The 26433-nt window shown below is 38.3% G+C and overlaps 1 protein-coding gene across 1 annotated transcript in view; it reads right to left on the bottom strand.

Annotated features, from left to right (window-relative positions):
• SLC2A13 (solute carrier family 2 member 13) overlaps positions 1 to 26433 on the bottom strand; it is a 145298-nt gene that overhangs the window by 79088 nt on the left and 39777 nt on the right. The gene's annotated exons all lie outside the window — the stretch shown is intronic.

Below are 26433 nucleotides of genomic sequence, written 5' to 3'. Positions count from 1 at the left end.
AATAGGCAAACATTTAAAATTCCAGACCACAGTATTTACTTGAACTTCTCTCTGCCCAGAGTACTGCTTTCAGTGCTTTTTCACAAGAAAAGTCTGGTGAAAAATTCTGTGTTTTATACCTCTTGTCACAACTAGCATACTTAGAATATCTAATCACAATATGAATAAGTCAAAATAGTTACCATCAAAGAAAAAAAAATAAAAAAGAGAGAAGGGAAGGGGATCTACATATTTATATTTTCGCTGTTTTCTGAGCATACAGAAAATATCAGAAGTATTGATTTAGTAAAAAACTCTATATGAGTCTGTTAGTGAAGAACAATTTACATGCAGAATTTCAGCTTCAGAAAGCTGGCAAGCTACAAAGAGCTTCAAGAGTTTGACTCAAGAAGAGGGTTTAGATAACATTTTCTTCATTGAAAGATAATCAGACCTGCCTAAGAAAAACTTATTTTCATTTAAAATTATGGTATTTCTAATTCATATCTCAATTGTATCATCATTTAACTTTGGTCCTTTAACAGCAGAATACAGCCTGACAAATTTTCTAGCTGGTTTCCAAGTAACACTAACATTCAGTCAGCACACAGTCCCACATGTCCTGCCATTTAGCCACATCATCACCTCAAAAATTCTCCAAGTAAAACCAAGTGACAGATACAGTCAATCCACTGATCTCATAAGGTATTCCCAGGCTAGACACATGACATCACTGGGCTGACAAGGATTCCATACTCAAAGTGGCATTTCCTCAGTGGAAAAGCACCAAAGCCAGCTGCTAGCAAGGAGTAGTCCACAGCTCAAAATTCAGAAAGAAAAAAGATTTAGTAAAACATGTACCCATGAAGTTTAACTCACAAACAACAGCCCTAGGGGCTCTCAGATCCTGTGCCACATGTGAGCATAGAGTCTTGGAAGTTAAAAATCTTATCTGGCAACTGATTCTGCAGCATCTCTTGGAAACCAAGGCTGCTGAATGCCTAGGAGAGATCTTTCATTCTTTATAAACTCTGTATAAGATCCCTGAGTTCAAAATCTATCTTTTTTTTTGAAGGGACATTTTGGACAACGTACATCTTCAAGGCAACATCATGATCCTGCTCGTTGAATACGCTGGAACTCTGCAGCAGGGACTGTTAGGAAAGGAGGCAGAAGTGTCCTAAGGAACTGATGCAAGGTTTTTAATAATTCCTGAATCACTCAGCTATTTGATAGATGTTTATAAAACTTTATTCACAATGCAGCATTGTCCAAAAGAATTGGGAAGGAGGCACTAAAATGAATAGTGAGAAATTAAAGCAGCTGCTCTCAGACAATGGTTTGCAACCTAGAGGGAGTCTTGAACTCTCAACAAAGCTCCATCACACAAATCCGTTTGTGCATCTGAAGTGCAGCCCTGCAGAAATGCCGAGACCATATTGCGAAATTCAGATCTTTATATCAGAACTTTACATTTAAGACCTTTAGAACATCCAGCCAATCTAAATTCAGTAGGTACTTTAAATTTTTCAGACTTCTGAATAATTTTATCAGAAAAATGATGCTAAAAATTATCATACTCCACTCACTGTTTAAAAAGTTTTGCTCCAAACATGTACCATGGCAACCACCACATACCAACAGGCATACACAAAATTAAAGGATTTTCTTTCATAAAATTCACAGCCTTCAGGTTTACAAACCAATAAATGGAATGAAAGAAATAAGAAACTGCTAATCTCTGCATTAAAGGAGCTTTACAAACTCAACTAAAAAGCCCAAAGGACTTTGACTGTGAGGTAACTGATCTCATAACAGCAAATGAGTGGGAACTTTTTATTAAAATCATCTAGCTCTGAAACTAGCTATACTATATTTGCATTTTCTTATCAGCACTCCTTCCATCCATATTGTTGAGTTTGTATGCCACCATGTTCTTAAAAATAAAGAACTCCAGGCATAATACAGATTTTAAGAACAGAAAATGTGTTTAAAAAAATGAAAACAAAAAAAAAGTTTAGAATTAAATAGATTTTCTTCTCAAAATAAGTCTTCTGAAAACTTAAATGGCACTTCAGTAATTTCTGATAACCCTTAAATATGCTGTCAGTTATGACAACAGAGTAAAATAGCACTAAACAATAAAACCATTACACCTTTAAAAAGTGGAACAACTTAACTGCCCATAGAACTAGAAGGAAACAGATGATTTAAACATACAATAGAGAAAAAAAAAATATTTGGCAATTTTTAGAAAGGACAAAATAGGTATTTGTCCCCAAAAAGTCAGTATTTTTGTTAGTGATATTTCTGCCTTAATTGTTGTTGTTTTCATCTAAGATATTTAGACATATTCCTGATCAGAATCACTTCATTTGAACTTGAGAAAACACCAAAATGCTTGTTTTCCTCCTTCTAATCTGTGAATAAAAATGAAGTCAGAATGATGAGACCTCCTAATGCCTTGATGAATTTAATGAGAATAGATTTGGCTGGACTTTTTGTGCTGTTGTTTCTGATAATTACTTTAACTGCAGTAAAATTCTTTCACACATAATATTTACAAGGTTCAAAACATGCTACAGTAAAGGGCAGCTAGAGCTTCCTCTGTGAAAAACAACAACATGAGAGAAAGAGCAATGGAAAAACAAGGATACTGCTGAAGGTGACATTACTTCAAGTGGTGATACACAAAGTGGATTGCTGGGATCCAAGTAGATATTTCATAGCATCATCTGTCTACCAAAATAGAATTCATCCTTATAAGCAAAAAGCAAAAATAGAATTGGGAACTTTAGCTTCACATCCCAAAAAAAACCTTATTAGCTTACACAGAGCCAAACAGGGAAGGAGAAGCTGTTCTTGTCAAAACATTACTTCTGAAAGTGAGTGATACTCCAAACATTATATTTTATGACTGGTTATCTGAAACTTTTAATGGCAGCTTCCTATATTTTAGCAGTTATCTTTGTTATTAGCCATAACCCACAAGTTAGGTTATGGAAATTTTGAATCACCTAGTAAGGCATTTTGATTTTCATCAAAAATGAGCAAAATGGATTGTATGGCAATCATAGGAGCTTGGGTATGATCCACAGCCAACTAAAAGATGAGATGATTTTCAAAGGCAACACAACAAAAACCCTAGTTCTAAAATGAGCTTATGTAATGAAAGCTAAAAAGTAGAAAAATTAGTATTAATGAAGTCTTAATATCTGCTTCTGAAAAAGAACTGCATTCACTTCCAGGAAAAAAGAAATTATAGTATAGACATAAAGCCTAAAAATCCCACAGCAAAGGCAGGGAGACATCTGGTGCCAGAAAACCCTGTGATTCCCCATCCCTCATATTATTAGTAGAAAAACTGGACAGATTTCACAGCCAGGAATCTATGGTTAGAGACAGGGCCCTGCCAAAGTCATTTGCAGGTTCAAACATTCTTCTGCCAGCTCATCTAGGTAACAGCTTGTAGCAACAGCTTAAAACCTTATAAGGCTCCTGCCAGCATTTTGTACTCTTTGCATTTCCAAAAAAGGCAGGTTTAGCCAGGCAACAACACAGCCACTCATCAGTTTAGCATCAATTAAGCTAAAGATTCAGCTTAGTTTTCTGGATCTTTCTTGTTCAAATGCCCTCTCTTTCACTCAGATAAACCTTCAAGGAACTGGTCTACAGCAGGGACCAAAAAAAGAAAGTTTGGGCCTGTGATCTCAATAACAGAGGACAAATATTGGAATTATTTCTGGATTTCTCTTTCTTATGAAATAACAGCTTCCAGTCCAGCCTTCTCTGCATCATCTGCAGAACCCTCCTGCAGAATCTCCCTTCACCTATGACTCCTACTCTAAAGCACTTACAGCTAGGTATTATCTCCTGTGTATGAATAATACAGTAAAACAAGCACCCTTCTCCTCTCCTTGCCTATTACATGATTATTTGCTAGAAGTATCAACTTCATTAATTTTTCCTTTCTGTAAAATGTAACAAATCAAAAGAAAACAGAATTAGCTCTAACATCAAAACTGCACTAATTATCCTGTGAAGATACAAACCAATATTACTTAAGTACCATGCTCTTCCTCACTATCTTATAATGTTTCCATTGACATTGGAAGAACTACTCCCAGCACTACAAGAAAATCCCTACCTCATATAGCTTGTTAACCCTCTGAGAAAGCCTGAGACTTTTTTTAACAGCACAGATCCCCATCAGCCAAGAAGGATAAAGACTGTCAGCTTGCCCAACAGCTGAGTCTCAGCATTTTCCAGCTTTCCACAACTAAACCATCCAATGGTGTGCATACAGACTGGAAGAAGTACTCACAGGGAACAGCCCTGCCAAGGACTCAGGGATTCTCCTGGATGAAAAGCTGAGAGAAGTGACCTGGCAATATGTGCACACAGACCAGAGAGCCAGAGGTGTCCTGGGCTGCATCCAGAGCAGCAAGGGCAGCAGGGTGAGGGAGGGGATTCTGCCCTGCTACTCCACCCTCATGACATCCCACCTGCAGTGCTGTGTCCACAAGAAAAACACTGAAGCACAGCCGGTCTAAAGCAGGAGGAGGAGGGCACAAAGATGATCAGAGAGCTGGAGCATCTCTCCTACAAAGACATGCTAGGAGAGATGGGATTGTTGAGCCTCAAGAAGAACAGCTCTGGGGAGATGTTGTTGCAACCTTTTAGTACCTAAAAGCTTTTAAAAAAGAAGAAGAGAGATTCTTTGCATGAGCAGATAGTGATAGGACTAAGAGGAAAGGTTTTAAACTAAAAGAGGAGAGATTTAGATGAGATATTAAGAAGAAACATTTTACTTTGAGGGTGGTGAGACACTGGAATGGGGTTGCCCAGAGAAGCTATGGATGCCCATTCCTGGAAATGGGCAAGGCCAGGTTGGATGGGGCTTTGAGCAAACTGGTCTTATGGAAGATTCCCTGCTCATGCCAGAGGGGTTAGGACTAAATGATATTTAAAGTCCTTTCCAATTCAAACCATTCTGTAATTCTATTCTAAACAGACAGCCTGGTCAAAAAACAAACAAAAGCTAATGAGACATAACCACCTAGATTCTAGAGATACAGGCTGTGCAAGGAGGTTTTCTGTTGTCATCTTACTGCAAAGCTCCCATACCTTCTCAGTGATTTCTCATGGGCACCTTCTCACAGCACTGACTCCTTCTTCACAGCACAGCCAACAAACTCCAACTCTCTCCTCACCCAGCTAAGCCACTCTTTTGTAGCACTCATCTTCTTATTGGGCACAGCTGTGGCCTATTAAGGGCAGGGCTGTTCCTAATCTTTGGTGATCAGTACAGCTGCAACTCCTCAGGTGGGAGACTGCCTTCTGCACTATTCTCTTACATTCTATCCCTCCACAGTTTTCCATGCCTAGACGAACTGGAAGGGCTTTTTTTGTTTGCTCAGGAAACCTGTATTTCAAATAAATGGTCTCTCCAAATGATCTTTTTAATCCACACATTGTGAAAAGAAACCCTAATATAGATTTTTTTTTTTTTTTGTTTTGACAGCAAGTTGAGCTGGTCTTTGGGAGTTCTGAAAATAAAGACATTTTCTTTTATCTCTAAAAGGAAAAATCTTTTCTTTGATACCACATTCTTTGATATAAAGCTTTGGTGATGGAAAATCTATATGACTGAGTACTTGCACAAAGGCAGCAGCAATTAATAACACCTCTGAATAGAACAAGAAGCAGTGGAAAGCAGGGAAGCAAAAAAAAGGACTGCATTTTGGCTCTGTATGACTCTACAGAAAACAGAATCTGCTGTAATGAAGTCCTTTAAAAGTAGAGAAACCACAACAAAACAGACAACAAAGAGTGGTCATTTACGTGATGGCAGAGAGCTGAGAGAAGTGGGCACAATGACCAACAAGAATCGGTACTGGGGAAAGGGGACCCCCCTGTGATACTGTCAGACCTGTGGAGTGGGAGAATGAGCAAGGGGGAGGTTTTCCTGTTTCATTGACATGAAAACTGGGCTGGGAGCAGAGAAAAGCAAGGATCACATTGTGATTTATTTCTGGCTGTGGAAAATACCTTAGAAATAAGGCAACAGATTCTAAGGCAGACTTGTGCATACCTACAGCCTGCAAATCAGCATTTCTTTTTTAGGGTCTGCTCCACAACTCCTGCCTTACGTAGGGAACAGTTTTGTGACCCTCACTTAGAGCTGCAGAAAGCAGAGGACGAAAGACAAGATGATGTAGGAGCATTACGCAGGCAGCAACCAAAATAAGCCAAGTGCTGTAACAGCCTGCAGAGCTTCACACCCCTCTCCCATCAAGCAGTGAAGTGCAGGGCAGAGCATTTAGCAATCTGGAATTAGAAGGCTTTTTTACTTTCATTTTAGTTGAGGAAAGAGATTTAACAAAGAACTGCAGTCAGGGGTGTGTGTTGCTGTTCTTTTTCAATTAAAAGAGCACTAAAAAAGCTGATGACTCAAGAGATCTCTCCTAGCTAGCAGTCTATTCTCAAGCCGATCTTCCCAGCTGTTACTGTATTAACACCTATATAGATATTGTATTTTATTTTCTGGACAACACACTTCAAACCTTACATTTTTTGCAATTTGTTTCTGCCAAAAATCCTGGCTTAGTGATATTATTTTGCCCCCTCTATCCCTTGTTTCTAAATGAAATATCTTTATTTCTGCCTGAAGCCAGTGGTTTAACAGTGAAAGCATATTTATACTTCTTGCCCTTCAAAAGAATGAGACTCAAGAATCCATTCTCAGGAGGGAATGGGGAAAAAACAAAGTTTAATAGAACTGAAAAAGGAGCCTGGAGGTCAATGAAAGTCTCCATAGGAATTTATGAATATAAGCAGTTATCCACTCCAGTATTTTGCTTTACTAATAGCACATTTAGCATAGACCATCTCCTTAAAAACGTTTAAAAACCCAATTTATCTAGGGGCCTAAAAAATTCCTCTCACTTTTTAATAATCAGATGCTGTTAGCATAAGAGCTTCATTAAAAATAAAAGGAAAAAAGTTAAAATAGTGATGAGATCCACATATAAACAGATTTATAAAAACCTGCTTTGAAATCAATATAATTCTAGCACAGCTCAGCTAAATTCCAAAACCTAGTGAGAAGAAAAATCAAAAGATCACTGTAGGTTAAAGCTAAAGTGCTATAACTATAACTTTGGCTTCCTAAGAACAGGACACCCCCATCAGTGAATATCTAGTTGACAGAAAGCACAGCAAAACAGCGTGTAGCTGAAAACAGTATGTCTTACAAAGCTGTTTCAAGTTATTTATTTTAAGGAAAGCATTTGAACTTGAGCACAAAGCTGAGTTTCACTGAAGACAGAATGACAGATACACACCTAAATATTTCACCAAACTGCAGCCTAAGATCACACCTTACCTCAAGGCACTACTTAATTTATTACACTTCAGTATTAACCACCACCTATCAGAAACACCAAGGGCTCTAAGGCAACCATTACCACTCAAGAACACCATGTTTTTCATCACAGAGGGCCAATCACATCCTGGCAGGAGGAGCAGGAGCACTGTCAGCATGTCAAGGAAATTTTTTTTTCTCTCTGCCCTGCAGATGCAAGCCCTGCAGCAGGAGCAGCACATCTGTCCCAGGTTACAATATAAAGATGTATTCTATGCCCATCCTCAAGAGCTGCTGAAACCAGGAGGGGCATTGTTTTTTTCCTTATCTCCTGTTAATGGGCCCATGAATGCCTTTTCCCCATGAGTCAGAGATAACCCCCTCTGGGAGCCATTTCTGTTTAATGGACCCACTGCAGGACTCAGAATGGTAACAGCCCACTGTGAGATGCTCCGCCCAGGGAGGAGGAGCTAAGCATCCCCACCTGGATATAATCTGGGATTTGGGACACAAGAAGCAGTCTTTCCATTGGATTCCCAGAGGAATGGCTGCCCTTACCCACTGGTTTCCAGACAACAAGTGCTACCAGATGGTTTCTACAGGAGCACCACTTCAACAAGACCATTTCATCTGGACTGCTACCACCACCCTAACTAGCAGAGTATCAGGCTGTATTCTGACTCTGTCAGTGGTTTTTCTTTTGTATTATTCCATGTGTTTGGTTTTTTCCCTTTTCCTAATAAAATGTATTTCTGACTTGGAGTCTCTCACTGGTTTTGCTTTCAAACCAGAACAACATCCCAGTGCAGCCTGAGCCTGGAGCAGAACCACCAAGGTTGGTGGGCTGGAGCACAGGACATACAAGCAGATGCTGAATCAGTTGGGATTGTTCCACTTTTAAGAGAAGGTGAAGGGAAAAGGTTTTGCTGTCTACAGATACCTAGCAGAGGGGAAAGGAGAAAACAGACCCAGGCTCCTCAGAGGAGTGCAAGGGTGAGACAAAAGGCAACAGGTAAGTTAGGTTGCAGAAAATTTGGACCAGATATGAAGTCTGTTTATATTATAACATGGAAATGAAAAAACAGAGAAAGCGAGATGCAAACAGGTCATGGTCAAAAACTTCACTGATAAGGTTCCTGCACAACCTGCTCTAATTGATTCTGTTTTGATTAGGGATTGGATTAGAAAACCTTCAGAGGTCATCCACAAGATTTTTACATGAAACATACAGCATTCCTAAGATCTGTGATGGTACTAGTTATTACAACCAGTACTAATGAAAAAGTACATTTGGCACTTTTCATGGTTATCTTAAACAACAGTGATTGAAAAGCATCATTACATACAAATCCTGTAAAACTCAATCATCTATATACTGCCAACAGCAGATGTTTTGCAATTTCAGTACTAGGCTTCATTAATCAAGAGCCTGTCAGTCACACTTGACTGACAGCTTTTTTCCTGAATTTATAACCTCTGCAGAAGATACAGATCAATATTGAAAACAGCAGGTATAGAATACTAAACCAACAGCTTCCATGACTGGTATGAAATACAACAAAGAAATAAAGGAGAGCTTATTTCATCTTTTCAATATATAAAAGGGGCTTATGAGATAGATGGGGAGAGACACTGTATCAGGATCTGCCATGGAAGGACAAGAGGTTATGGTTTTAAACTACAACAGGGTAAATTCTATTGGATATAAGAAATAAATTGTTTATTCTTAGGGTGGAGGCAGTGGAACAGGTTGCCCAGAAAAGCTGTGGGTAACCCATCCCTGGAAGTGTTCAAGGACGTGTTGGATGTGGGTTTGAACAACCTGGTCTATAGTGGAAGGTGTCCTTGCCTATAGCAGGGGTTTGGAACTCAACCATCTCTAAAGGCCCCTTCTAACCCAAACCATTCTGTGACTGTTAAGTGCTGCACTGAGGGAGTTCTGGTCCCCTTTGCTTTCTCACCCTCATCTCAAAATGAGGAACATGGTAGAAATAGAGAAAGATCATTAATAAATAGTCATAATGGACAGTTCATGGTCTCTCACATACAATGGAATAAATCTGCGAGCAATCTTCATGTGAAGCAAATAGTCTTACATGAAGCAGAAAGCTTTCTTATCATTTTCAGCATGATGAAGACAGAATGGCATTGTGTAAATGCCATCTTTATTAGCAGTTTCCTTACAAGTTCAAAATATTTTAAAAGGCAATTCTTGAGAAAGCTGCTGGAAGTCCAGCAGAGTGTAAGATAATCCTCAATCTATTTCCCCAGTTGAGTATGCACTACAAGGTAGACACATGCAGGGCAAAGGCCTTTTCAAGGCTTCTCTGCAGCCTCAGAAATCTAGCAGATAGAAAGTAGGATCAGAAAGGTTGTATTAAATTATTTAGAGACCTGAAACCTATTTTTCAAGAAGATACAGGAATTCTGAGGTATTTCCTTGTCATTTCAGTGAAGTAAATTTTTATGCTGCATTTCAACCCTTTCCAAATTAACCATTCTCTAAAAGAAATGACACTACCTGAAGCCAAACATGGTGCAGACAAACTTCAAACACTCTTGAACATCCAAGTGGAAGTATGTGGTCAGCAACTAGTGGTTACCAAATAGCATTTCAGTGTCCCAAGAAGCACATGGTTTGTCTAAATTTGAAGGAAAAAATAGCTCTAGTATAGCTGAAATTCTAGATAACCTCTTTGGTTTCAAGGCAAATTGTAGATTTCCCACCCATGATTAGCCATAAAGATTACCTGTGGCACAGATAAGGAACAGAATTTTACCCAGATATGCATATCCTCTACAATGCATAGAAAATACTTTTCCAGGATGTTGAACTACTTTCCAGAGGCAAAACAACTTGTTATGAAAAATAGGTATTTGAAGGATGGGCACTAAAATAAACAGGAAAAAAAAAATCAAGTCCTGTTTAACTAAAAAAAAGGGAGGGGGCAATCACTTAACTTAGATTTTGTCAGGCTGCAAAGACTGATGAATGTAAAAGGCAAAACTGCTTCATATCACCAGCGAGTTACAACAGTCTGGTTGACATTGGACTGGGTCAGGAAACAATGAAAGTTAATTTTCAGTGTCAGATATAAGAAGTATCTACATCTTTCTATGGATACAGAAAATATTTTCATGTTTCTCAGCAAAAGCATCGTTCCCTAACTGTGCCTTCTGCCAGCTGCCATCAACCTTCTGAGCAGGCTGAAAGGAAAAATTCTTGTCACTTGTAAACAAAAACATAGGGAGAGCAAAGCTGGAAAAAAACTGGAATTCAGGCCACCGATGTTTTAGAGTGGATTTCCAAACACCCCCATTCACTGACCTTGTATTTGCTGGCTTTCTTTGAGCCTCTGAGCTGTCACTTAGCCACTGAGAGAAATCACCCCTGCTGATCATACAGGTTCTGCTGCTAATCTGAGAAGCTAATTCACTCTAATTCACTTCCATTCCCCACCTATATACACCTTTATGCACTTTGTACCTACACAGCCAGGTTAAAGACACCAGCAGACAAGCACTGAAGAAGGAAAAAACCAAAATATGTCTGCAGTCATAAATGCATTTCTGCAAGTGTTTTGCCAGAGATAACTACCAGCCAAGAAATGCATGCAGTAATCACTGTTCAAGTACCTTAACAGTCATCTAAAGGGAAAAGTGGATATTTAAAATCAAATATAGTAAAACCTGCAGAGTAATACTAAGACACAATTTGATCTCTGCATCTGATACACTAAGCTACAAGCAAGCTACAAGAAAATTTTGGCCATTGCATGGTAACTTGGAGATGAATTCCACCACAAAGGAAACTAATTCCCTTAGGGACAGAAAATATTATGAAATCCTCCCATCTTTGGAGAAGTGGGGTAAGAAGAGGATACAGATAACCCCTGCACTCAATTATCTTACAGGTAACAACATGCCTGTACACTAAACAACACAATATATTTTAGCAGAGAAGATCACTCATTTGTAAAGAGAATTATTTCCTCTGGGCACTGCACAGTTTGGAAGCAGTATGACCATGTGCATCTCAGCAAGTAAGGCAGTGCACTAGCAGGGATTACCAGGTCAAAGCTGCTTGAAGCTGAGGTCCAGAAACATCCACGACATGCCATTTTTAGGTATTATGCCAAAATAGATTTAGGCCAGTCCCCTAAGCAGAACACTGCTGTGCATGGACTGTTAGAAGCTGCTCTGAGACTCGCTCACTGATTTAAACCTTCACATCTCCAAAAGAATCTGAGCACATGGAATGAATCCTTGGAGCAGACCTGTGGTTTAACCTCCCCAGGGGAAAATTACTCCATGGGAACCGACACCACTTTTTGATTTGATCAAAAAGTTTATGGGGATGGCAATGGGAGATGAGAAGAGACTCACTGCAGAGATACACTGCTGCTCAGAGCCAAAATGCTAATGCAGAGGCAGTCAATGCATCTTCTACTGATAGCAGCTGGAATGATTCTGTACAAACCACACTAGGAAAAAGCAATTATGAGCTGCTCATATGAAGTATTACATTTTAATTAAAATTATTTAGAAGAAATATAGGACAAAATTAATTCAGTACTTTGTAACATTAGCACAATGTATTCAATCGTGCAGCAGCTCCCTGGAGGTCTGAGTTTTGGGAGTTTTTTCCTGTATTTTCTTAGTTTTCTCCTCATTACTAGTTTTGCATATTCAGGATAAAACCTGAGAGCCACATCATGTCCTTCATCATTACTGTTGATAGCTTTTGACAAGAAAGAGAAGAATACTTCTTTTCTGCAGAACAATTTTTTTTATTTTGCAGAAGAATTGTAAGGCCCTGTTCCCCTTACTAGGACTGTACATTCTTTTGAACAAGCCCAGTAAAGAGTGATAGAAAACACTGGGGCTGGGGGAGCAACAACAGAAAAATAAAGACAAGTTCTACGAGCTGGTTATGTTCTATGCCCTCTTCTTTCATCCTTGATTTTCAGGGACAACCAAAATCCAATTAGGAGGAAAAAATGTATAATTTTAGTATAGGTTCCTCAGAAGAGGTCTGGCAAAGTTCAATACTTTTACTTTTCAAAACTAGTTTAAAGAAGTGTTTACCATGTTGCTAGTGAAAGCTTTTGGAAACCAAAAGTATGTTTTTGATAGAAAGAAAAAATCTTTTCCAATGGAAACACATTTAGGTACACACCATTGTTACAAAGCCAACAGCAATGTGAACACTGAAGAGATTAGCATATCAATGTTACTGCAGTGTGTCTTGATAGTCCCAGCTCCAGGGAAGATGGCTATTTTAGTACATTGCAAATGTGACAGTTTCAGATACAAGCCTTCACATCAAATACAAATTATTCTACTTTCTCCTTCTCAGTGACAACACCAGATTTTCTTCTGTCAGACCTCCATACACCTTCTGCCCATTTAAATGCAAGTCTCAAGGCAGGCATCCCACCCTCACAGTCTCCTGCAGCATCCCAGCTCCACTGCCCCTTTCCAGCTGCACCCTGCAGGGCACTGCCCATTTCACAGCAGCTCTGGAGGCCTCAGCTCCTGGGCATCCCATGCTTCCTCACCAGTCAGTGCTTGGAAACACCACAGGAAAGGGGACTCTATTGGCTTTAGATAATGATGACTTCAATTAACTGAAGATGACACTCTTTTAAGTCTTTTAAGATTGACTGAAGATGACACTTTTAAGTATTTTCATATTGCAAACCATCCTTTGCAGTATATTAAGAAAATATCTCAAAAAAACTTCCAAAGAAGCTGAACAAGGGCCAGCACCAAACTGGAACAAAACAAAGCAGGAACTTGTGCTTTCAAGTGATAGTTTTGAAGAAAAATATTTGCAGCTGTTACATGAGAGGGATTACGAGAAAGTGTTTACTTGTGCCACAAAAATACAACTGATTCTCCCACACTGACTCAGAGTAAATCAGGGCATTTACAGCTGCTGCTCCCAGGTGCATTGCAGACCTTTGAAGGTGACATGCTGGCTCTTTCACTTCTAGACCAGATGTGGCAGCATCCAACAGCAGCTGGGGTCACTCTGTGTATTCAGGCAGCAGCTGCCAGACAAGGTGATGCAGGTGACACTGAAACCCCTGGACTGAATGGAGCATTTTGCAAAAACACAACACACTACATTCTACATGTTTAAAATAACATGTGAGAAAGGAAGTGGTCCAATATCACTTATTATTTTAAAAATGCACACAAGTTTCCCATGAAAAGTACTGAGGCTAGACCAAAGTCACCACTCACAATAGACACCACAAAGATGTGGGATCCAGCAACATTTCTAATGGCAAACATCTAAAATTCATAAAAACAACAAATCCTCTTCAAAAAAAACCCAGATCCTCTACAAAAGGGTATGAGGAAGCAGCTTGTGGGAAAGGAATGATCCAGAGGCACAATCCCACACACATACCAACAAAGGACATCAACACATGCTGCCCTTACTGGAAAAGGACACAGGAGGGGAGATCTGGCTCTGGCACCCGGAAGCTTTGCAGCTGAGTCAGGCAACTGCTCTTTCCTCTGTGCTTTCTACAGATGCCATCCCATGCCACTGCCAAGTGTTTACCCCAAAACCACCCAACAACCCTCTGCCACATGCCTCACTTGTGTGTGCTCAGACCTTCCACCAGTATCCACCACATACAACACACTATTTTATGGATGAAGTGCAAGCCTCCAAAGATGTGATAGATGATGCTATTTATTAGAAGAAAAGAGTCTGAGTATTTTTTACTCTGAGTATTTTTTACACTGATTCTTTCAGATAATTCACTCTGTAAACTAACCTGTTAGCACAGCTAGAAGAAATTGAAGTAATGTCATCCCCCAGTGTAAAAGAATTCAGATTTTAAACATGTGACCTTCCTCAGTGAAGGACAGGAACTCGATTCTGTGATTGAAAGAGCAGCATTTCACTTCACCATTCATGTCTGATAGATGGTATGGCAATGACATTGATTTAAAATGAGAGGTTCTTCTATTCTCCGTGGACAAAGACAATCATCACAAATGTCACCTACGTGACACGCTTCTTCCCAGGCCTCAGGTAGAGAGCAGCTCTCAAAAGCAGCCAATATGACATAACTATAGCAAAAACATATAGTTGTGTCTAGAAGAGAGATATCAACACTTCAGACTGCCAGTGTGCCCTAGCATTTGTGCAAGGTGACACTGAACCACCCTGACTCTTTAGCCAAGGAAGCTCTCCTAACACACACTGCTGTAGGAGAACAACCCTGACTCAGCATTTGTTACCCAATTTCAACATATAAACCACGTCTCTTAACCCTTCTTAACACTACACTCTATTTACACTAAACTCCTCTAGAAGTCCAGGTATTTTCTCTATAATCTCAAAGTTCATCAATGACACTAACTCCCTGTGACATGACCCTACAAGGGCCAACTGCAAAGACAGTAGAGATTACAAATTTTCTACAAATGCACTGTAGAACTTTAAAGAAGAAAAGTCTTTACATTAAAAACAAAATAAGTTATTCCAGTCTCAAGCACTGTGATACAGATCTAACATCTGCATCTCTAACATCTTCCCTTATTTCACAAGGATGGAAAGAAATATCTGAGAAGGTAATAAAGACATTTTTCTGTCACTGAAAAAGTGGATTTTGACTGTTCACATTTGGTACATGCTGGAAGGCAAGTCTCAAAGACATGCAGATACTAAAGAGCTGAAAACCAAAACAAATTCCATCATGATAATAACTTTTCATTTAATAAGGGGAGCACAAATGGTTGTGGGGTTTTTTTGCCTGCTCTTGCTTTCTCAAAGAGCAACACTGTTACACCAGTGGTTTGGCAACAAAGGAAAAAGTAAACTGAATAAATGCAAGACTTTTCAAATAATTCAGTTACTTCTTGAAATGCACTTCAAATTTTATATATAAAAGAAGAAAAAAATCCATATACTGCATATTAAAAGCATTTTTGTTGCATTCAGTGCACATATTAAATTTCAAGAATTGAAAAAAAAGTAAATTTTACCTGTAAATGTATACAAATATGTACTCAGAATGAACATTTCACCCATCCCTCCCAGGTTTAAAAAAGAAGAGAGTCTGATAGTCTTGCTTGCCCCAGAAGTAAAAAATCTTTCTGGACGTGGATAGCCCAAAAAAGGTTTGAAGAGAAAGATTCAGTAAATAACTTAACCTTGTGAGGGGAAAAGAAGTACAGTGCCATTAAAACTACACTGTTAACATGTGAAAAAGTACTTCCCTTCTGTTTTTTTTCAGAGTCTGGTTGTTTGTACTCAGTGACTCCTGAGATTCTCAGAGTTACTGGGGAAACTTCAGCTGTGGCTTCCACAAGTCCAGGTTTTTCCTTCCATTATGGCAACAGTGTCATAGCATGTGCAAAGTGCCCAGACTGGTAAGATATTGTTGAGATGCACCACCACATCACTGATGCACAAATGGTGCACTCCACTAAATGGGAACTATTTCACCAGAAATCTTCCCTGATGGCACAATGTTATCACAGAAAGCATCAAACAACCAGACTAAACACAGAGCTGATCACTACCTCCTGCCTACACAGGGGCAAAGTTTAGGACATTGCTCTCAATGACTAATGCACAAGACTCTGTGCCCTTCTGGATTTGACCTCTAGTAAACAAGCTATGAAAGAAAAGAAAATTCACTTAAGGTAGGCTGACACAACAGATACAGACCAAAAATAAGCGTGGGCAAAACTCAGAGTTCTGATTTCCCTAAGGTACAGCCAAACTTGCAAACCTGCAGTTGTGAGTAGCAAGTCTCAGCTCAATTTTTCCTAATCATGCTTTGCAGATACCAATTCATTAGTCATTGTTTCTGAAGCAGTAGAAGAAACAAGCAATACTTATCCTGACAAAGTAGCACAAGAATTAAAGAAATAAAAATCCAATGGCAAATCTCAAGAAGTAATAAAAACAGGTTAAAGAAATGAAGAAAATATGAACCAACTAAAAGTGACAGGGCAACAAGCATTCCCTAGAACTCATCGTTCTGGAGGTCTGTATTTCAAACATGCATCAGGGATTAATTTGTGACTCCTGTTTTGACTAAGAAAGCCTTTTATACAAATTACATTTCACCTCTGAACCAGTCAAGATGTAATGCAAGTGATTGTCTGCATCTGTCTTTGGGGATGCATTGACCTAGTTAGACATCTAATGCAATTTTTGGCAATTGCTTTTAAGTTTTTTGCTTTCTGTTGTTTAGTATTAATTTTTAAAGAGACTGTAAGACTGTTACTGTGTCTTTGCATGGCAACTCAGCTGATGCACAGAGAGCACTGGACTTGTGGGAACCCAGGAATTCCTCTGGCTGCCCTGGAAGACTCGAGCCCCTGTGAGGGGGCTCAGAGACCTTGGCACAGAGCCCAAGACCCCTGTGCCTTTGATTTAGCCCTTGGAAAAAAAAACAATTACCAACCTTTATATGAAGAATTACAAGCCACGAAAGTTTAAGTAGAATGATAGTGAATTTATCACAGGGTGAAAAATAGATTTTTTGGGGTTTTTAGAATGGGGCTTCAGGGGACAAGATGGAGGAATCTGGGCGTGTCCAGCCTTTCTCCTTCTTCTTCTTGGCCTCCATCTTCTGCTGTGATGTTGGCACTTTTAGATTGGTTTAGAGTAGAAGCTCACTGTCTAACATAGGTGATAGGTATTGGAAAGTCACTGTAAATATTGTACACATAGTTTTTAGTATAAAGAGATAACACTGCCCCAGGGGCAGGCAGAGTGCCTGGACTGTCTTGCTGAGCAAACCTCGGCAGGGCAGGAGAAAGAATTTTATAGATAAGATACTAGATAGATAATAAACAACCTTGAGACTGAGAAATGAAGAGCCCTGACTCCTTCTTCGACCGCCAGGCTGGGAAAAGAGACTTTCTAACATATCTCAGGGTCACTCTGACCAGCTAGAGCACCCGAGAAGGACCAGGCTCCACTGATGGTGCTGGGTTTCTAAAACGTTGGGGAACATTACAGCATCCAAAGCTTGTGAAAGAACACACATCAAAGCATCAGTTTCAAATGCAACAGTCAAGCCAGCTGAGGCAGATGTCTGAGACAGCCCCTGTCCCGCCCCATTTGGTTGTTTCAGACTTGTGTGAGACCTACAGACCACAGAGAAATCCCCCACAGCATCTAGGATCCAACCACAACACAGAGACAATTTGTTGTAGTTTCACCTTCACAGAGATTACCCAAACTTGCCTCCAAACAAGGATGTTCAAGAGAACATCACACTGAATGAAGTGGGACTCTATTCAAGAACCATGGAATAACAGCCTGAACACTGCTCAGTTTAGCAGCACCCACGTGGGCACATTTGACAGAAGCGTTGGTATGAAGCCAGCTTTGTCAACATCCATGCTTGGAGCTCCTGAAGAGCTTCCACCCACGGCTGGCACACCCCCACTGCCCTCCCCTCACTGCACACAGCATGCTCCTGTGCTCCAGCTTCAGAGTTTGAGGATGGCCTAGTATTGCCAGGGGTATTTGTGGGAATCCCATCACAAGCTTCAGACAACCTTAGAAACTTCCTTTGGTGCCAGGCCCTTATCTGCTCATTCTCTATGAAGTGGGATTAGTACAACTTCACTGCATGAAGGATTTTGAGAATTCAGTTGTTCAGAAGTCAAGAGATGCATAATTTTCATATAGAGGCATTTTCTAATCCATTGCAAAATTACAAATAATTTTTCTGAAACAGACTGTAGAACTCTGTTAACAAAAGACAAATCTACCAAAAAAATGTCTACAAAAAACCCAAATTAGTTCCTGTAAACTTTTGGAGACCTTAGTTATTACTCTAAAAAAAAACCCAACCAGACTAAATGCATAAGAACATATCTGAGAAGATGAAAAAAACTCATATTAAAAAAAAAATTAGTTATAGAATGAAACACTTGCATTCCAAGCTGGAGTTAATCAACAGCTAGCATATAAATAGGCATAATGTACTAAAAATTTACATGTGACCAGAGAGTTTCATGGATAATAAATCTAAAATCACCAGAAACTCTTGTGTATATACATACATTTATATGATATTTACTTAGGTAAAATACCATACATGCTCAAGTTCTCTTCTTTCCTAGACACTTGCTGTTGACTCCTGCTGAACCAAGACACAGCTAATGGGAATACAGAAGCAAACACATGAGCAGAATTACAGACAATTTAATGCTTTCATTTCCATAAAAATGTGAACACTTCACTTCTGCATGTCCTTCTAACATCACTGCTGAATGCTCTTTTGATGCTACCAACACATGCACTTTTTTAATTAAGAAAACCCAAATGTGCAACTATCTGCCTGCAATCACTTGAGTCCCTTCATCATCTGTAGTAAATGAGACAAGAAGAGTCATCCAGCAGCACATTTATTGCCACTAGAAGATGCCATGTAACAGTAATAGTAAATGGTGTAGGCACAATCCATAGGTGACACCTACAGTGTGAACTATATTGTGTCAGAAATGTGCTGAAGTCAGAAGATTTCATACAATGAGTCTATTCTCAATTCTACCAGAAATGAAATCACACTGCCTCAACTATTTATCCTGTAAAAGAGCAAGCTGATCTTCATCCCTCATGAATGAAACTGAGTAAGAACCACCACCTATTGGCTATCCAGTACCCAGGGGAAGAGCTAAAAGAGGAATTGAAGCCTTTATCTTCAGCCCATCTTATATACCCCCTGTCCAAAACATTCCAAATTGAAGAAAATAGGAGAAAATTGTTTGCTTGAGATATTAAGGAGTTCGGTTCCATGCTGTGCTTCCCAACATTAGAGTTCAACAAGAAATGCTTTTTCTGAGAAGAGAAGAAAGGGCAAAATCCTCTGGTTTTAAGGCTCACCAGTAGGTCACAATTACAGGCTACTTTACTGAACACAAAAACTTTGCTGATGTATTATCACAGTAGTGGTGCAGTTACTGTAGTAACAAATGTTCTTACACACTGTCACTAAGAAATACAATATAGGAAAATATACAGAGACCTTACAGGCTACACCAAACATTCTCTGCTCTCACTACACAGTAAAATGAATCACTGAAAAAAACCCACACAGACACTCCCTAAAGAAAAACACGAGCCTGTACTCCATGTAATTAAATCCTTTAAGTAAGCCACCAGCAATTTTTTTCTCCCAGTTGAACAAATAAATTTAAAACCTTCCTGAATGAATTTAAATGTCAAATCCAAGTTGATTCTACAGCTAAAGTTTAGCTGTAATGCACTAGTACAATTCAGGCCCTAAAGGCACCTTTTGTTATAAAAGAAGTTTATATGTCATTCAAGGCCTATATTCTCAATGGAACTCAAGTTGCAGATAAAACTTTTCTCTTTGCAGTTACTTCAACTATTATAAGCTGCTACAAAAAAAAAAAAAAAAGTGAAACAACTACTGTTCTTATCATCATGGCAACAAAATATTTCACTTTTTCATATGATACCATACATACAGATTTAAAAAATAGTGATGAGTAGCTATCCATTGTTGTCTTACAATTAGAACTCACAAATTTTGTCTAATATCTCAATATCATTAATCACTAATGCCTCAATTGTTGTTACAAAATATAAGCAAAAATTGGTTCTCTGACTGATTTCAGCATAAAACAATATTCAAATTTGTAAAAATATTTAAAAGTTAGAGGGAAAGCTTTATCACCAAATAAAATTAATACATTTAGGAAGAACCAGAGGAGGAAAAGAAAACTTTGAAATTATCGAAGTCATGATAAAAGAAATCTGCTTTGAAACTGCTGCTAAAATGGAACACTTCTCTTCAGATTCATTAGGTTCCAAAATACCTGTAGGGAAAAGGTTTTGCAGGTCAATTTTTCTTACTGAAGTTAGGGTAGAAAAGAACGTAAGTTTATCATCAGGGCAGAAGAGTGCAAGCTTATTAAACCTACATTTAAAAAAGATCCTCTCAGCTGAATTTGAAAACCAGTTTCAGCTGATAAGAAAAAAAAAATATAAAATCAAAGCATATTAGAAGACCTTATTTTAAAATGTTTTTGTGGTGCCATGTCTCTTAATGTATCCATTACAAACTGCAGTCCAGTAAAATGCATCCAAATCCATGAAAGACTCACAAAGGTTTTTCAGAATTCATGTTTTTAATGTGTATCTGCCTGCATCTGAACAGAGAATACCTTGGCCTCCATCAGCACATTTGGGAGGAGTTGTCAAAGACAGAGCTGTACAGCCCAGATGATATTTTGTGTTTTGAGCCAGGCTCTCAGAGCACAGCAGACCTGGCTGCAGACTGTAGGGAATGTTTCCTGGATCAGAACACTAAGCTGTGTGATAACATCTCAAATTTGTAAAACACAAACAATTTGCCTTATAATACTAAATAACAAAAAATATAAGTTCTATCTCCTCTCCTCTGCCTGGTCACACTACAGTTGCATTCAAATACAGAATAAATGAAGCTACATTTAAAAATGTGTCTTTCTGTTTATTTCCAGGATTTACATCTAATACTGCATGTCAACATATTATCATGAAGCAGCCTTGGAGTACATACATTATTTCTAGGCTTACAGAATCATTTATCAACCACAATTTGGTGCATTTATTTACAGATTCATATAATATAAAACTTGCTGGTTTTCTGTGGTAAAGCATTCAAAACCAGCAGCTTCTTTGGCTCCCAGCAGGTCAGATATCCAGATTTTCTTTGCTTACGTCTTGATTGTCCCTGCTAGATAGGAACTGGACCACAAATCCACTATCCCAGTGCCACAGGCAGCAATCAGGTGGCACAAACCCTATGTATTTCAAGATGGTCCATCTATTGTATTTGAGTAGTTAACACCAATTATTTGAATTATCAAGGACAGCCACGTAAGCACCCACTGTGAAGAGGCAATCACTGTGTACCTTGTAGATAATATCAGAATCTCTGCAAATTTAGGCTGATATTTTCACACAAAATATTCCCAGGCTGTAACTTTAAGAAAATCTTGACTATTGTTGCAAAAGAAGAATTTACAAAATCTGACATTATTTCAACTGAAAGATCCAGTTTCAACCTTGTACTAGTACCACATGTTCCCATCCTGCTAAATGAATTTGAATTCCTGTAAAACTCTGTCAGGGTATGGCACAAAAAATTAAAATGTATGAGTGACCAAAAAGATACTACTTGCTTTCTATGTATGCACACTGTGCTTTAATAACAAGAAATTCTGGCTGCAAAATATAATCTTTAATATATGAATTAGGCTGTCCATACTCCCTTTTTAAAAAGACAAAATTCCACAGATGCTGAATCTTGAGTACTCTGAAGTCTAGCCTATGGATCTGGGGAAGATTTGGAGCACACAAAAGCACCCAGCTTGAATGATATACATATGACAGACAGGACAGGATGATAAATTTGAGGCAAGTCACTCATGAATAGGTGGTATTTGGGTATTCTATAATGGATTGTTCTAATAATGTGCTTCAGTGGATGTGAAGCCCTGAACAATCTAGTCTGGAACGAAATGGTGTCTCCATTCTTATCCCGAACTTCAGTCAGAGTAGGATTATCACTTCTCATTATATTATATTTATTTGCAACCTGCTATCCCCTACCCATCCCACCACAATCTCATGTTCTTTGGTAAATATTGCTTTAATTTATCTTCTGATAAAAGAATCTCGTGCCTCGTGTCTATTGAGTACTACTAAAAATAATCATCACTTCACAAGCAGTAAAAATTTAAAGTCTCAACAAATTATGAAAGATGCAAAGGTAATAAGTATCACCATTTAAAGATACTTAACATCTACTTGATAAAAGATTTGCATATATGCAGATTTTATACATATCTTTGCTATTACGCATAGTGGAAAAAAGGAAAAATTGGAGGAGGGAGAAGTACATATATCAGAAGGAGCTTACAATCCAGAAATTTTAAAAATTAAGTATGGAGCAATATAGATGTATTTTTCTTTAATAAAAACTTTGGACTTTTTTTGGCTATGAAATGTACTATTCTGCAACTGCCACCTTTATTTTAGACCAGCAACAGTCAGAACCACCTACATTTTAAATTTGCTTTTATTGCCATAGAAACGTAAATTTGCTTTAACTAAAAATGAAGTCTTTTGGCTCAATCGTCTGCTTTCTATATAATACACTACACAAGACAAAATTTATTCATTTACACATCCATACTTGCATACTTTTAACATAAGCTACATCCACCTCAGCTACTATGAAAATTCATATGTGGTTTGTGTTAGGTAAGATAGTTATAGAACATTTATATAAAAATTAATTACTTCAATCTACTCTATATAAAGTCAAAAGGACAGAATTATTTTTAAAGTTCTTAAATCAATCCAATTTTAAGTATACTTTTGCTGACTTTTACTTCAACAGTAATGTTCGGAGCAATCATGCACCATTTTATTAAATAATTGTAATTAAACCTTTCTGTGTTCAATGAGATGGGAAACAAGTCAGAACACATAGAAGAGAATGGTATTTTTGTTCTCTTTAAAGCCACTGACACCAAGGAGAATGCACACCAAAAAATTAAAGAAATTAAGACATCCAGGGCTAATAAAAACCCAAATATATTCATGCAGTTTTAGTACCAAAAGAGAGCTCTAAACTATTTCTGTAAAATACTGAAGTGCTGTTCTACAAGGCAAGGAAGGTCCTGAAGTCCTCCCAGCCCCAGCTCACACAGCTTGGGGCTCACAGACACCCCAGGAGCAGCACTGGGCTCCCCCCAGCCCCTGCCCAGCTCTGCAAAGCCACCACCAGGGCAAGGCTGATGTGTGTTACAGCAAGGGTGGCTTGTGACCCTCTAGAATAAAATGGGAAATGGGAGAACCAGTCATTTCCCCAGGAAAGGCAGAGGAAACATGCAGCATGTTCAGCTGGACATATTGAAACTGTTACATGCAATACAGCAACTTGAGCTCTCAGCAATTCTTAGCGATTCTATCTACTTGAAACAAAAGCGGGCAAAAATAACAGCATGTAAGGTTTACCAATGCTAAATTTTGGCCTGAAGTCCCACCTAAGGGAGGAATAGAATATTCACTATTGTATGTCTGGGAAAAGAAAAAACTTTCAAGTTCTCCCAACATTAAATGACAGAACAATTCTAAATATCATTCACAATATTGGAGAAAAAAAATTAATAAATTACCATGGCTGCACTGCAGGATAGCTTACTTTGACTAGATAACAACATTTTCCATATGACTTTTGAAAAATATTTGAACATCCATAGATATTAAATTATACTGGCTTAGAAAACATTATTTCTTCTTAAATAGAAATACTCAACAACAAAAATTTTTGAAACCACCATTATCCACAAATGCAATATTTACCTCTGGCTAGTCTAACTGTTCAAAGGAAAAAAGCCATACACAAACTGACCACTACAGGAACAGTGGAGTGACATTTAACAGAATTGTAGTTTCCTGAGGGGGAAAAAAAGAGTGCTAAAAAACGACCAGTGGTTTTTGGTGAAGGAATTGTTGATGGAAGGGGTGGGATTTTTGTTGCAGAGAAGTTGGTTTGGTTTTCAGGAAAGGGAAAACCTGAACACAGGGGTGGAGAGGGACCAGTCATACTGATTTTTTTTTTTAATTTTCTGTAATTGTTTTCTGAGCTAATCAGAGCTTTGTGCAGGTATTTCTAGAACACGATTGAAATACAGTTAAATATTTGTAAAAGCCACAAATTCCAAAGAATTCTTAGTAAAAATGGCAAGAAGAAAGTCTAAATTAATTAGAAAAAATATTCATTGTGAATTATTCATGAAGCATTAGTTATCTCATGCACACACACACATGCTTCAACCATATAAACCCTCTCAAATCTACGTGGACATTTTCCAGGAGACTTGTAATATTTTAGAATAGAAAATAGTGTAAAAAATTCCTAGAAAACACTTCACTTATAGAGATCCCCAAATAAGAGTAAGCCCCCAGATGCATTCATTCAGATGATAAAAGCAGAGGTTGTGCTCACCCTTCCTGTTCAGGAGTGAAATAACACAAAGTGAAAGCTCTTTCCTTGGAATTTGGCTCAAGAGCAAGGCTAGCATACTACAGCTGTTGAGCCTCACAATGGCTATGGGGATACTTCTAAAAAAACTCAAACAAACAGCACATGACCAAAAAGGAAAGCTGAATTCTAACATTTTTATTGTCCAAAAGTTATGAATAAAACAAAATTCTGAACTGGTTCACCATTTCTAAACACTACAGTCAAACAGAATGAATGTAAAGAAAGAATCTGTTTCTCATCTCCTAGATGAAAGCACTAGGCCTAAATATATATTTTAGTCAAATAGTCAACATGGAAGTACCATACAATTTTTAAATTTATTTCCAAAGGAATAATCCCAACAACTTGCTCTCTTAACCTAGGGAAAGCTTGAAAATATTTGTGTAAAGGAGCGCAGGTAGTTTGGAAATCACAGCAGCAATATACACAGCAACAAACAACAACAAAGCTTTTGTTTGTTTTTTTTTCCAAATCCATCTTCTGTCAAACAAAACACAATCCTCATCTGGCAGCATGTCAGTTACGGGAGATGTCACACTGGTTGACAAGATTTACCAAAGTGCTCAGTTCATGAATACTTTAGATTAACTATCAGGCAGTGTGCAAGCACAGCTGCTTATTCTGAACCAAACTCTTCAGGTTCACTAGAAGAACAAAGTGTCTGGAAAGCAGGAGAGAGAGAGAGAGGAGGAAAAAAAAACTACCCAATGATATTATTTTAAAAGAAAAGCAAAAAGATGAGGCTGGACAAAAATCAGGCAGACAATGCCTTGGTGAAGGTCTCCAGGAAGAACAAAACTTTATTGTATTGTAGGAGCAGAACATGGCCTTATGTAAAAGAAGTAAGCACAAACACTGTTTATAACCCTTTTTCCTCTCTAATGGTTTCTTCCTATTAAAAAATACTTCAATTTAAACAGGCTGTATAAACACTGTGTTCACCTAACTATTGAATCAAAGAAAAACTATTGCTGTTGCAGAATCATTTACATCTGCTGGGTGGACCAAGCCCCACCCTTGTGCAAAACCTGTCACACAAAAATGCTGCAGAGGAAGAGCCATCCAACACTGCAAAACAACATTATTTAAAAAAATAACAATAATAACTTTAATTATTATATTGAAAAGGCTAAAGTGGGACCAGTAGACAAAGACTGCCCAACTATCTGTCTGGAGCATTTACATATAAAAATTGCTATTAAAATCCTTAAATCTATTTTTGAATTTCTTCACAGGTCTGAGAGCAAAGAAGCACCAAGATTACCTCCAACTTTTGCTATGGAACCTGCTCTAAGAGCTAGCTCAAAGAAGCATAGTACTAAGCTTAGCAAAGTGTTAAAAATATTCCTCAGCAGTCTATAAAAAAAATTTTCCTATACCCATTAACATTTTCACACAACACTATATTTTGTCTGAATCCCTGTTGCATGTAAACAGGAGGCTCAGGCAGGAGCATTTGACTTAGAATTGTGTATTCAGTGCAGATGCTAGTTCAGCAGAGAAATGATGAAGAACCAGGCCTTTTTTTTCCCCTTTTCTAATTAGCTGCTTTTGAATACCATTAGCAGCTCTAGAGGCACCATCATTTTATTACTCCTTAAAAAAGATATACATAAATAGGAAAAGTAGATCCACAATTTCAGATGAGGAACAAGTACATCAGTGTAACCATGCCAGAAATAACACAAGCCCCAAAACACAAATGAACTGTGAAGGCAGTGTGTGCCCACCTCTCCCACAAGAATACTCAGGAAATTCAGGTTTCCCATTTCTAGCACAACCAAGCTACCACACTGCTGGCAACCCAGTTCACACCCAAGCTGCCCTCCAGCACACTGGCAGACTCTTTTTAATTTTTTTTATGTTTCTTTTACTATTACTCATGTTATACACATCTACTTTTTTTGTTGTTGTTGTTGTTGATCAAGAATATTCCACCCCCCAAGCCCTTCAAGTTCAATTTTGGAGGAATCTTTTGTCCAGTTTTCCCAAAATTTCATCACACACCACAATATCTTG

This window comes from Ammospiza nelsoni, chromosome 5 (genome assembly GCF_027579445.1).
Source record: "Ammospiza nelsoni isolate bAmmNel1 chromosome 5, bAmmNel1.pri, whole genome shotgun sequence".
In the NCBI taxonomy this organism is placed as follows: Eukaryota; Metazoa; Chordata; class Aves; order Passeriformes; family Passerellidae; genus Ammospiza; species Ammospiza nelsoni.
This window is presented reverse-complemented; position numbering and strand designations above follow the sequence as displayed.